This window comes from Rhinoraja longicauda, chromosome 1 (genome assembly GCF_053455715.1).
Source record: "Rhinoraja longicauda isolate Sanriku21f chromosome 1, sRhiLon1.1, whole genome shotgun sequence".
Lineage (NCBI taxonomy): Eukaryota > Metazoa > Chordata > Chondrichthyes > Rajiformes > Arhynchobatidae > Rhinoraja > Rhinoraja longicauda.
Window position 1 is genome coordinate 104883729 of NC_135953.1, and position 12690 is coordinate 104896418.

Here is a 12690-nt window from a genome sequence, read left to right on the forward strand (position 1 = left end):
GGAGGCAATCTGTCAGCTCTCAGGAGAAATGGCACCCAACTGGAAAATATTTCTTTTTTTATAAAAAGCAGAACATATGGGCCTGGAAATTATATTGTGTCGCACGATATTTATGTGCACCTAGTGACACAAGTGCTCGGAAAGTACGTGTGTAGGAAGAAACTGCAGATGCTGGCTTAAACTGCAGATAGACACAAAAAGCTGGAGTAACTCAGCAGGTCAGGCAGCATCTCTGGAGAGAAGGAATGGGTGACGTTTCGGGTCGATCAGGTGAACCCCTCAACCTCTATCTTTCAATCTGAAGAAGGATTCCAACCCATCATTGGGATGAGTTCCATATTTTTCTTTGCACAGATGCTACCTGGCCTGCTCAGCATCGATAGAATTTCCTGATTTCAGCTAACATCATCAAAGACTTGTTCCACCCTCCTTCTCCCTGCTCCCATCAAGCAAAATGTACAGAAGCTTGAATGTACGCACCACCAGATTCAGGAACAGCTTCTTCCCCTTAAGCTGGGGTACTCTCTGATTTACCTCTACCCCATTTGCAGATATTGGACTTAGTCTATGGAACTGACGCACTCCAATGCCAAGGACTATATTCTGCACACTATATCTTCATCTTTGCTCTCCCTCTGTTACTTGCGTTTGACTTGATCGTTTTTATGTACAGTATTACTTGACCTGATGCACACAAACTAAAGCTTCGCACTGTACCTTGGTACATAAACCTAAAAGTAAAACTTTCATTGCAGTTCATGTTTCATAATTTGGCTGTTTAGCTCCACAGACTGTAATACTACTTCACTCAAACACATGGTGAGCCTATACTGACAGTTGGTGCAGTGCTCAGTATTAAGTGTCTATTCTTCATAAATGACCAAAACACTTTCCTGTCACCAGCCCGAGGCATTGTACATCTGCTAATTCAATATGGTTTCCATTAAGTTTTCTATGCACACAGTTCATAGTTCTGATTGTCTTCAAATCTTTTGATTATAAAGCATGGCCATTAAGGACATATCACTAATCGAATGTGGGATGTGTTCAGCGATAGTTCTCTTCAACGCTATCTGCCCGAGGAGTTTCGATCTTGGAAGACTGCTGCAGGGGAGGCGTTCATTATCTGTGTTAACTCTTGCAATCTCAAGTTATATGACTTGCTGTAGGCTTTCCATTGTAAGAATCACTGCACTGCCTTTCAACCACACTGTATAGGTACATGACTTGAATTTAAGGAGAAAGCTATACTCTTCTCCCTTGTAACAAGAGATTCTACATAATAAGAGGCTCCAGATGCTCGAATCTGCAGCAAAAAATTAACTGCTAGAAAACACAGTGATCCAGGCAGCATCAATTACATAGAAACATAGAAAATAGGAGCAGGAGGAGGCCATTCGGCCCTTCGAGCCAGCACCCCCATTCAATGTGATCATGGCTGATCATCCACAATCAATACCTCGTTCCAGCCTTCTCCCCATATCCTTTTATTCCGCTAGCCCTAAGAGCTCTATCTAACTCTCTTTTGAATGCATCCAGTGAATCGGCCTCCACTGCCTTCTGAGACAGAGAATTCCACAAATTCACAACTCTCTGGGTGAAAATGTTTTTCCTCATCTCAGTTCTGGACTCCCCCAACATCAGGAACATGTTTCCCCCAACATCAGGAACATCTAGCATGTCCAATCGCTTAATAATTTTATATGTTTCTATAAGATCCTCTCTCATCCTTCTAAATCCCAGTGAATACAAGCCTAGTCGTTCCATTCTTTCAACATATGACAGTCCCACCTTTCAACATATGACAGTCCCACCTTCCCGGGCATTAACCTTGTGAACCTACGCTGCACTCCCTCAATACCAAGAATGTCCTTCCTCAAATTAGGACACCAAAACTGCACACAATATTCCAGGTTTGGTCTCACCAGGGCCCTGTGCAACTGCAGAAGGACCTCTTTGCTCCTATACTCAAATCCTCTCGTTATGAAGGCCAACATGCCATTAGCTTTCTTCACTGCTGCTGTACCTGCTTGCTTACATAGTCATTTTGGGTGAAAACAGGCTCTTCAGCCCAACTTGCCCATGCCAACCCAGGTCGGCATCGTGGCGGCAGTAGTAGACTTGCTGCCTTACAGCGTCAGAGACCCGGGTTAGATTCTGACTATGGGTGCTGCCTCTGCGTTTTCCTCACGCCCTGCTCCGGTTTTCTCCCACACTTCAAAGACGTACAGGTTTGTAGGCAAATTGGCTTCGGTAAAAATACTAAATTTTCCCTAGTGTGTAGGACAGAGCTAGTGGCCGGCGATTGCCGGTCGGTGCGAACCCGGTGGGCCGAAGGGCCTGTTTCCGCTCTGTATCTCTAAACTAAACTAACATGTCTCATCTACACTAGTCCCACCTGCCTGCATTTGTCCCGTATCTCTCTCAACCTATCCCATCCATGTACTTGTCCAAATGTATTTTTAAACATTGTGATAGTACCTCTGCCGCAAATACCTCCAGCAGCACGTTTCATACACCCACCCACCACCCTTTGTGTAAAAATGTTGCCCCTCAGGTTCCTATTAAATCTTTTCCTGTTTCACCTTAAATCTATGTCTGTGGCAGTAATAAAAAGCCCCAACCGACCACATCTACAGAGCAGTCCTGAACTAGATCATTGGAGACTCTCAGACAATGTTTGATTGGACGTCACTGGCTTTATCTTCTACTAAACGTTATTCCCTTATCATCTTTCCGTACATTGTGAATGGCTCGATTGTAATCATGTATTGTCTTTCCACTGACTGGTTAGCAAGTAACAAAAGCTTTTCACGGTACACATGACAATAAACGAATCTATAGATAGTGCAGGTTCAGGATGCAAGGCCCTGCATTAGGACTCAGTGTCAAAGGTTTAGTGATACCAATGACTTTTCTTTCTCTTGGCAAGACCACCAGCATAATCCAGGATGACTGTACATCCCCCGGTCACTCCCTCTTCTCCCCTCTCCCATCAGGCAAAAGGTACAGAAGTGTGAAAACGCACACCTCCAGATTCAGGGACAGTTTCTTCCCAGGTATCATCAGGCAACTGAACCATCCTACCAACAACTAGAGAGTGGGCCCGAGCTGCCATCTACCTCATTGTTGACCCTTGGACTATCTTTAATCAGACTTTATCTTGCACTAAACGTTATTCCCTTCATCATGTATCTACACTGTGGACGGCTCGATTGTAATCATTCATAGTCTTTCCGCTGACTGGTTGCAGGCAACAAAAAAGCTTTATGTACCTCGATGCATGTGACAATAAACTAAACTAAGCCAAATGCGATTCAAATTCTCAAACTGCTCTGGGGGAATTTGAAATCACTTGGAGATAACACAAAGTCGTTTTGTAATACTAAGCACTTTACAAATTCAACAGAATATCTTCCTCCTTCGGGAAATTAAAAAAAATCATTTTATGGATTCATTATTCTGTCCATTATAACTACTTAGCGCTAGTTTCTAAATCACTATTAACAATCATGCATTTGCAGAGTTGGAGGAAGGTCAGGTCAGGTCAGAGCTGTGCCCACAGCCAAGAGTATACAGTACAGCAAACAAAGTGAACTGGAAGGCAAGAGAGACTGCAGATGCTGGAACCTAGAACACTGAAAGAACTCAGCGGGTCAGGCAGAATGTGTGAGTTGAAGAAGCGGGATAAGACATTGCATTAAGTATGAGAAGGAAGAGGAAATATTACCAGTATATTGCAGTTCAAAATGGGGATGTGGGGGGGGGGGGGATTAAACAGGAGCTGGAAGGTGGAGACACAAAGAACTGCAAATGCTAGTTTACCACAAAAAAAGAGACTGTGCTGGAGTAACTCAGCGGGTCAGGCAATGTCTCTGGAGAACGTGATTAGGTGACGTTTCGGGTTGGTAATCTTCGGACTGATTGTGGGGGACGGGGAGAAAAATGGGATGGAGGTGGATGCAGGATCAAGCATGGTAAGTGATAGGTAGATACAGACAAGGGTGATTGGCAGATGGTTGGACAAAGGCCTGAGATGAAGAGACAAGAAGTGCGACATAAGGATAAACTGGTAGATGATAGATGGAACCAGAAGGGGAGGGGATAGTGGATAGATGGAACCAGGTAAGGGGGAAGGGAATGCAAGGTACGAGGTAAGGGAGAAGAAAACAGTGGGCAGCTGAGTGTGTGCAGATGAAAGGCAGTGGGGAACGGCAAGGGACAGGACTTCATGGGTAGTTCATGTTGTAGTGAAGCTCTTTATCCATCTACAGGGGATGTAATTAGGTTTGCTCATTAAACAATTTATACCCAAACTTGGCCAACTTCTCTCAAGAAAAGCAGGAACATTTTCCACACAAATACAAAGGTGAAGAAAAGCTAGGCACACAATGCTGGAGTAACTGAGCGGGACAGGCAGCATCTCTGGAGAGAAGGAATGGGTGACGTTTCGGGTCGAGACCCTTCTTCAGACTGAGAGTCAGGGGTGAGGGAGTCTAGAGATGTGGAGGGGTAAGGTGTGAATACAACAGATCAAAGCAGACGATGTAAAATAAATGCAGAATGGTTCGTTGTTAGCGATGGGGAAGGTGAACAAGGAGGCACACAGCCAGTAAAATTAATCAGAAGGACAGTGAAACAGCTGCCAGAGAACTAGGGTGGGGGAGGGATGGAGAGAGAGGGAAAGCCAGGGTTACTTGAAGTTAGATAAATCATATTCATACTAGAGGGTTGTGAGCTGCCCAAGCGAAATATGAGCTGCTGTTCCTCCAATGTGTGTTAGACCTCACTCTGAAAAGCTAGGACTAAATCACAAGCATTAAATTTTTTAGCAGTGACCAGACTTGAGAAACAGGGGAGTTACCTGATTATATTCCCTGTGGATGGATAAAGAGTTGTCACGACAACATGAACACATAATTCACACTATATCACTTCAATGGTTCAAATGTAAACCAACACCCAAAATTGTGATAAAATGGAACTGTAGATGCTGGTTTATACCAAAGATACACAAAATACTGGAGTAACCCAGGATCTCTGGGGAACATGGATAGGAGACGTTTCGGATCTGGACCGTTCTTCAGACTGATTGAGGTAGTGGGTGGGGGTTGAAAATGAAAGTGAAAAAAAAACCCAAGACAAATCGGGGCTGGCAACAGATGACCTCAGGCAAGGAGGTTCCCCGATAGGCCGATTACTGCCTGACTGGTTGAGTTACTTCAGCATTTTATGACTACATCCAGAATGCGAGGTCATCAAACAGGAGCCCAAGTGACTTTCACATGAACATCATCAGGTTGTTGAGACCCTTTCTTGGTACGCAAACTTCGAGACATAGAAAATAGGTGCAGGAGGAGGTCATTCAGCCCTTCGAGCCAGCACAGCCATTCATTGTGATCATGGCTGATCGTCCACAGTCAATAACCCGTGCCTGCCTTCTCCCCATATCCCTTGATTCCACTAGCCCCTAGAGCTCTATCTAACTCTCTCTTAAATCCATCCAGTGATTTGGCCTCCACTGCCCTCTGTGGCAGAGAATTCCACAAATTCACAACTCTCTGGGTGAAAACGTTCCTTCTCACCTCAGTTTTAAACATCTCACCTCAGGTTTAAACTTCAAACATTTGGAGGGGCAGCCATAACACTGCTGACTAAACTACAATGCAGAAAGCTTTATTATACATTTAGATGCAGCAATTCATGTTAAAATCGTAACGCTTAAGGCAACACATACAATTTTACACGAGGAATAACTACATCTGCGTTGCCTAACCTATATAGCACTTGCTCTGTAACTCCAATTCAACCCGAGTCAACAATCTAGACTACTTCCTTATTAGAGGCTGCCAAATAGCTTGCCTTCATAGATGATGTAGAGCAAGTATAGGAGCCATTACAGGCACCCCCCTACATATGTAAGGGTTACGTTCTGTGGACCCTTCCGTAAATGTGGTTTTGTGTACGTCGGAATCGCCATCTCCATCCCCTGCACAAAATAAATCATGAGTCTGAAGAAGGGGCTCGACCCAAAATGTCACCTATCCAGGTTCTCCGGAGATGCTGCCTGGCCCGCTGAGTTACTCCAGAACTTTGAGTCCCTCCCCTAGAGTATTAACTGTCTCAGTGGCAGCCGGCTGTATCCGGGGCACTTTCGGAGGTGTGCAGCCTTCTGCTCCCGGCCTCCGATGTGAACTTGTGATCGTACGGTGTTGTTGAAATTACAAACATGGATAGGAAAGGTTTAGAGGGACAAACGCGGACAAATGGGACAAGCTTAGATGGGGCATCTAGGTTGGCATGAACAAGTTGCACCGAAGGGCCTGCTTCCGTGCTGTATGCCTCAGTGGCTACTTCTAGCTCAGATATCACAGTTTCAGACAGAGGATACTCACCCATCCATAAGGGGTGGGGAGTTGGTCATATCTACAGGCTGGGTTAGCCAGAACTGGCATATGTGAGAACATGTCACTTTACGGCAGGAGAACATCTTATTTTCCAACTTCGTTGCCAAAATTGCAGAGCTGGTTTCCAATTGCTGCCTCTGCTGGATACCAGTTTTGCAGTCGCACAGAGTATTTTGTTAAATAATCCCAAGCTAAAAATCAGATTTGAACCAATTCATGCCCTTCTTCAAATGAGCAGGAAAGGCAAATGACCGGTTCTTTAATAAGTGTACAACGGCAAGTTTCTAGCCATCACCCCACTACCACTCTTTCCATGCTTTTATGCAATAGAAGATCAGGAGTAATTAGGGACATAAACATAACCTCTACAAATAGCTCTTTAGCTTTGTTCCGGGCATCAGCTGCCTCAAAGCCAAAAGCACTGATAATCCAGGCATTGAAAGTGCACATACCGCAGGCTTTGGGTGGAACTGAAGGCAGTAGGTGCAGTACACTGCGTAAACAGCTCTATTTTTGCCTGCACTAACCTGCCAGGAGATAGAGGGAAAGGTTACATACTTACACAAAATAAGCAAAGCTGATGAACATTGCAGCATACTCTTTATCATTGTTACCGTTGCTGTGGCATACAACATGCAAGCTTGCTTTGGGACTAATGTTGCCACCTGGTGTTTGAAGTTATATCAGCCCGGCTGCTCATCCTCTATTTAGACCATGACATAGGAGCAGAATTAGGCCATTCGACCCATCGAGTCTGCTCCGTCATTTGATCATGGCCGATTTTTTTCACCTGTCAACCCCTTTCTCCTGCCTTCTCCCCGCAATCCTCGAAACCTTTATAAATGAGGAACCTATCAATCTCCGCTTTAAAAATACCCAATAACTTGGCCTCCACCGCTGTCTGTGGCAATGAATTCCGCAGATTCACCACCCTCTGGGTATAGAAAGTGGCACAGCGGTCGAGTTGCTTACTTACAATGCCAGAGCCCCATGCTCAATCCTGACTGCAAGTGCTTTCTGTACGGAGTTTGTACGTTCTCCCGCATGGGTTTTCTCCCTCACTCCAAAGACGTATAGGTTTGTAGGTTAATTGGCTTTGGTAAAAATATAAATTGTCCCTAGAGCGTAGGATAGTGCTAGTGTACAGGGTGATCACTGGTCTGCACGGACCTGGGAGGGCCAAAGTGCCTATTTCCACTGTATCTCTGAAGTCTAAATATTCCTCATCTCCATTTGACGATTTTGATCTCACAGGCTAATTCCCTTATTAACAAGCCCAAAATCTGACAAAAGCTAACTTTTAATAATCAGTATTTCTAACACCCTTTTAATTGCAGCTCTCGGTTTCTCAGAAAACATGCACAATTTAGCCTTAAGTTCAAATTCAGCAGTGACGTGATGTTGTTCTCTGGAAAGATGAAGTCTGGCCGCCTCGCCCCTTCTCCTTGCAGCAGAACAGTTGAGAAAACAGGTTTACAAACAAATTAACACGCATTTACATGCACACATACAAACACCCATGCTCGCTCGCTCACACACAACCTGGCGGAGAGATAGTGCGTAGGGAGGAGCTGCAGATGCTGGTTTACACCGAAGTTGGACACAAAAAGCTTTTTTTGCCAGAGAGGCTGCCCGACCCACTGAGTTACTCCAGTTTTTATGACTAACAGAGGTACTTTGATGCACACCAGAATCAGAATGAGAGAGTTAAGGCAGAGAATTCCACAGATTCACAACTCTCTGGGTGAAAAAGTTTTTCCTCATCTCCGTTCTAATTGGCCTACCCCTTATTCTTAAACTGTGGCCCCTGGTTCTGGACTCCCCCAACATCGGGAACATGTTTCCTGCCTCTATTGTGTCCAATCCCTTAATAATCTTATATGTTTCAATAAGATCCCCTCTCATCCTTCTAAATTCCAGTGTATACAAGCCCAGTCGCTCCATTCTTTCAATATATGACAGTCCCGCCATCCCAGGGTATTAACCTCGTGAACCTATGCTGCATTCCCTCAATAGCAAGAATGTCCTTCCTCAAATATGGAGACCACAACTGCACAAAATACTCCAGGTGTGGTCTCACTAGGGGCCAGTACAACTGCAGAAGGACCTCTTTGCTCCTATACTCAACTCCTCTTGTTATGAAGGCCAACATGCCATTAGCTTTCCTCACTGCCTGCTGTACCTGCATGCTTACTTTCAGTGACTGATGAACAAGGACACCCTTTTCCTAACGACACCATTCAGATAATAATCTGCCTTCCTGTTCCAGCCACCAAAGTAGATAACCTCACATTTATCCACATTAAACTGCATCTGCCAGGCATCTGCCCACTCACTCAACCTGTCCAAGTCACCCTGCATCCTCATAGCATCCTCCTCACAGTTCACACTGCCACCCAGCTTCGTGTCATCTGCAAATTTGCTAATGTTACTTTTAATCCCTTCATCTAAGTCATTAATGTATATTGTAAATAGCTGCGGTCCCAGCACCGAGCCTTGCGGTACCCCACTAGTCACTGCCTGCCATTCTGAAAAGGACCCGTTAATCCCTACTCTTTGATTCCTAAGAGTACCGATGCAATCAAGATAGGTGTACAGAATATGGACAAGATTCTCCTGTCAAAGCAGAGACACAAGGAACTGCAGAAGCTGGAACCCCTACCCACCTTCTCCTTCCCCACTCCAGCCACATCACATTGCACGCATGTTTTTCCACCATCTCCACTACTCCAATCACACTGCTCCTCCCCAAGTTCCACATTTCCCTTTTATTTCCCCCTTCTCTTTCACCGGCTTTATATTTCTCTCCTCGTCTCTCATCCTCTTGTCTCCTTTTCACCTCCAGCCTCAGTCACTTATTCCATCCATCTGCCAATTAACCCCCCTCCCCTTCCCCACTGCACCTATAATCCACCCATCACCTGGCAGGCTTTGTCCCACCCCATCTCTCTTTTCTTGCCCCCAGTCCAATCAGTCTGATGAATGATCCCCACCCTAAATATCATCAGTTCATTCCTTCCACAGATGCTGCTTGACCTTCTGAGTTTCTCCAGCCAAAGCTTTGGGTGTTTGACCTTCCGCGCCCTTGAGGTCGGCTGGGGGAGGTGCCCCCGGGGACCAAGGGCTGAAGAGGGCCGTGCAAGAAGAGGGACAACGGTTCGCGGGACGACTGGAATGGAGGCACAGCTGCAACAAGCCTTTGTGGCCAGCTTCACCTGGAACTGTAAAATGGTGCCAAAATAGTGACTCAAGCATATAGACTCATTGGGCAGTTCTGTACATTCTGTACCAAATGGGAGATTGTGCTTATGTATGGTGATAGTATTGTTGATCTGCGTGCAAAAAAAGTATTTCACTGCACCTTGGTACGCGTGATAATGAAACCATTGAACCATCAATGGTCATATAATTTTAAAACTTTAATGACACTATGCAAAGATATACAAGACAATGAGAAAAAAAGTAATATTTCAATGTCATGCAATCCTTTAATTTGGAAAACAAATTTAAGAAAGATTGCATCAAAAATCTCAAGACGCAAAGCTTTAAAAAAAAAAATGAATGAATTTAAGCAGAGGGCACAAATGTGCTCTCCTCTTTGTAGATTGTAGACTAGCACACTGCCTGGATCACTCGAAGGTCAGACGGCAAATTTTGAAAAGGATTGCAAATTCCGTAAGTATTTCACACGTGTAAAGTTTTAAATCTTAGCAGAAACCCAGAGGAATATGATGCACGTTAGAATTTCATACACGGGATTTGTCTTGGTCTGCTATCACATCATGCCAGTAAAATTGATGAATTGTATCAGGGATTGCACAATGATACAAGTATACCAAGAGTGAAAACAGGTCACGAGTGTTTTTTAGGCAATAGGGGCATCCTAATGTAAATTTTAATTTGAAAAAGGTAGATAATTCAATAATACATTTACATTTCAGGACCACCAAGTCAAGAACCAAATCGGATTCAGATCTGGTCCAACTAGGAGGTCCTTGCAAACAGTTTCAAATCATCCTGTAATGGAGTCAATATTAATCATACAGTTCAAGTTAACCTTGTATACAAGATCGTGAGAGGAACAGATTGGGCAAATGCACAGTCTTTTCCCAGAATAGAGGAATCAAGAACCAGAGGACATAGCTTTTTTTTTTGAGGGGGGGGGAAGAGTTTTAATAGGAACAAGAGGGGTGGGGCATGTTGGTCAATATAAGCAAGTTAAAGCCGAAGGGCCTGCTTCCACACTGCATGACATTACAACCTACTTCAACCTCGACCAGATTTAATAGAATGAAGTGAGATTTTAGCATGCTCTGCTGGCACCAGCCCCTGAATTTCAATTGCCCTCTCTATTTCCTTTAGCTTGGCAGGCTCTCAACTCTCTGTTCTCATCTGCCTGATGACATCCCACAGAATTAACAAGCTCTGGGTACTTGCATTAGTGACTTGGAAACAGACTGCCATAAGGCAGGAACAACGACAGGTGTTCCCATCCATACTCCATGCTGCCATCAAAAAAGCCCTTCAATCCATGTGGATTGAAATGACAACTGGACTAAATGTCAAAAGAACCTCAGCGTGCCCAGTGACCAAACTCTGGTTCAGCCACTAACCATTTTGAATAATCTGCTGTGTCAACAGAAATTTCACTTCAAGATAACAAGGTGGCGCAGCGGTAGAGTTGCTGCCTTACCAGCGCCAGAGACCTGGGTACGATCCTGACTATGGGCGAGTTTGTACATTCTCCCCATGACCGCGTGGGTTTTCCTTGGGTGCTCCGGTTTCCTCCCATATTCCAAAAATGTACAGGTTTATAGGTTAATTGGCTATGATAAAGACTGCAAATATCATTATTTCACAATATCTACGACAATGGTATTTGACCCTAGTGTGTAGGCTAGTGCACGGGGTGGTCGCTGGTCAGCGCTGACTTGGTAGGACGAAGGGCCTATATCTGCACTGTATCTCTAAACTAAACACTACAGTAACATTTCCTTGAGCAAAACACAAAGTGCAGGATTAACTCAGCGAGTCAGGTAGCATGAACTGTCTCCTGCAATTGAGCTGAAAGCTGCAAGTGAAGGTTTGGACAGCGGCAACATTTCGGACGAAGACCGATTGCATTCCACCGCATCAGTGGATCTTCCGAGCACACTTAGCTCTTTCAAGTTGGAATTCCCATTGGGAATTTCATCAAGCAGGCCTGGTCCTGTATCTGACAGCAAAGATTAAGCTACCAGCTCTAACGGGCATCCCAAAGGTCCCAGAAGCCTTGCAGACATCATGCGCAGCTGAATGCAGACAAGAGGCACACATTTGCAAGTTTTATTTCAATACACCTATAGGGAACATAGAGAGTGATGATTAAATCTAGCCTTACCTCCCCCACCCCTATGACATTTAAAATAATTTTATTAAATTGTAGGTAGCTCAAATAGCACTTTAATTACAACATGCTCAGGGGGTGATGTTCGATTGCAGCAACGTAAACCTTTAATCATGGCAGCAAGTTGACATCAAATTAACACAGAAAAAAAAGTATGCCAGCAACATCGGAGTTTGTTTTGACTTTTTAAGCTTTTAATCTAAAAAAACCTCTTCCCCCACTAGCACAGTCTATCCGACAGCCAACTTAATGCCGTTCATTGAAGATTTACAAGCCACTCTATTCTTACTGGTCTGCAACTTTTACTTTAATGCCGCACCATGCATTTAAATCATTGTTCATTGGCTTTCTCCTTAAATATAAAATTTATCCATTCAGGAGTTGGGGAAGACGGTGATGAAATCCACATCTTTAGCAGTAAGGATATCATAAAAATAGTATATCATTCTCAGTAAAGATAGATTGAAAGTTTTATGAGGATTTGGTCCAGGTTATAGAATTAATTTGATGACCCCTAATATAAAGAGGAACAAACAACTTCATACAACCTGCATATTCTACTTCTTGACCAAGTTCCATTAGAACTGACCTACTTTTAGAACATAGATCAGCACAGCATAAGAACAGCCCCTTCGGCCCACAATGTCTGTGCTGAACATGATGCCAAGACCATCTCTTATTGACCATTGCACAATCCATATCCTTCCATTCCCCGCATATCCATTTGTCTATCCAAAGGCTTCTTAAATACCACCATATGCCTCAATCACCAGCCCTGGCAGCGTCTTCCAGGCACTCAGCACCCTCTGCAAAAAAGATGCCCTGCACATCTCCTATTCATTATCGTCACGTGTACCGAGGTACAGTGAAAAGCATTTTTGTTGCATGCTATCCAGT

At 44.3% G+C, this 12690-nt stretch overlaps 1 protein-coding gene across 2 annotated transcripts in view; it reads right to left on the reverse strand.

The window, feature by feature from the left end:
• The window catches only part of psd3l (pleckstrin and Sec7 domain containing 3, like), a 296641-nt gene that overhangs the window by 86326 nt on the left and 197625 nt on the right, over positions 1-12690 (reverse strand). The window lies entirely within an intron of this gene.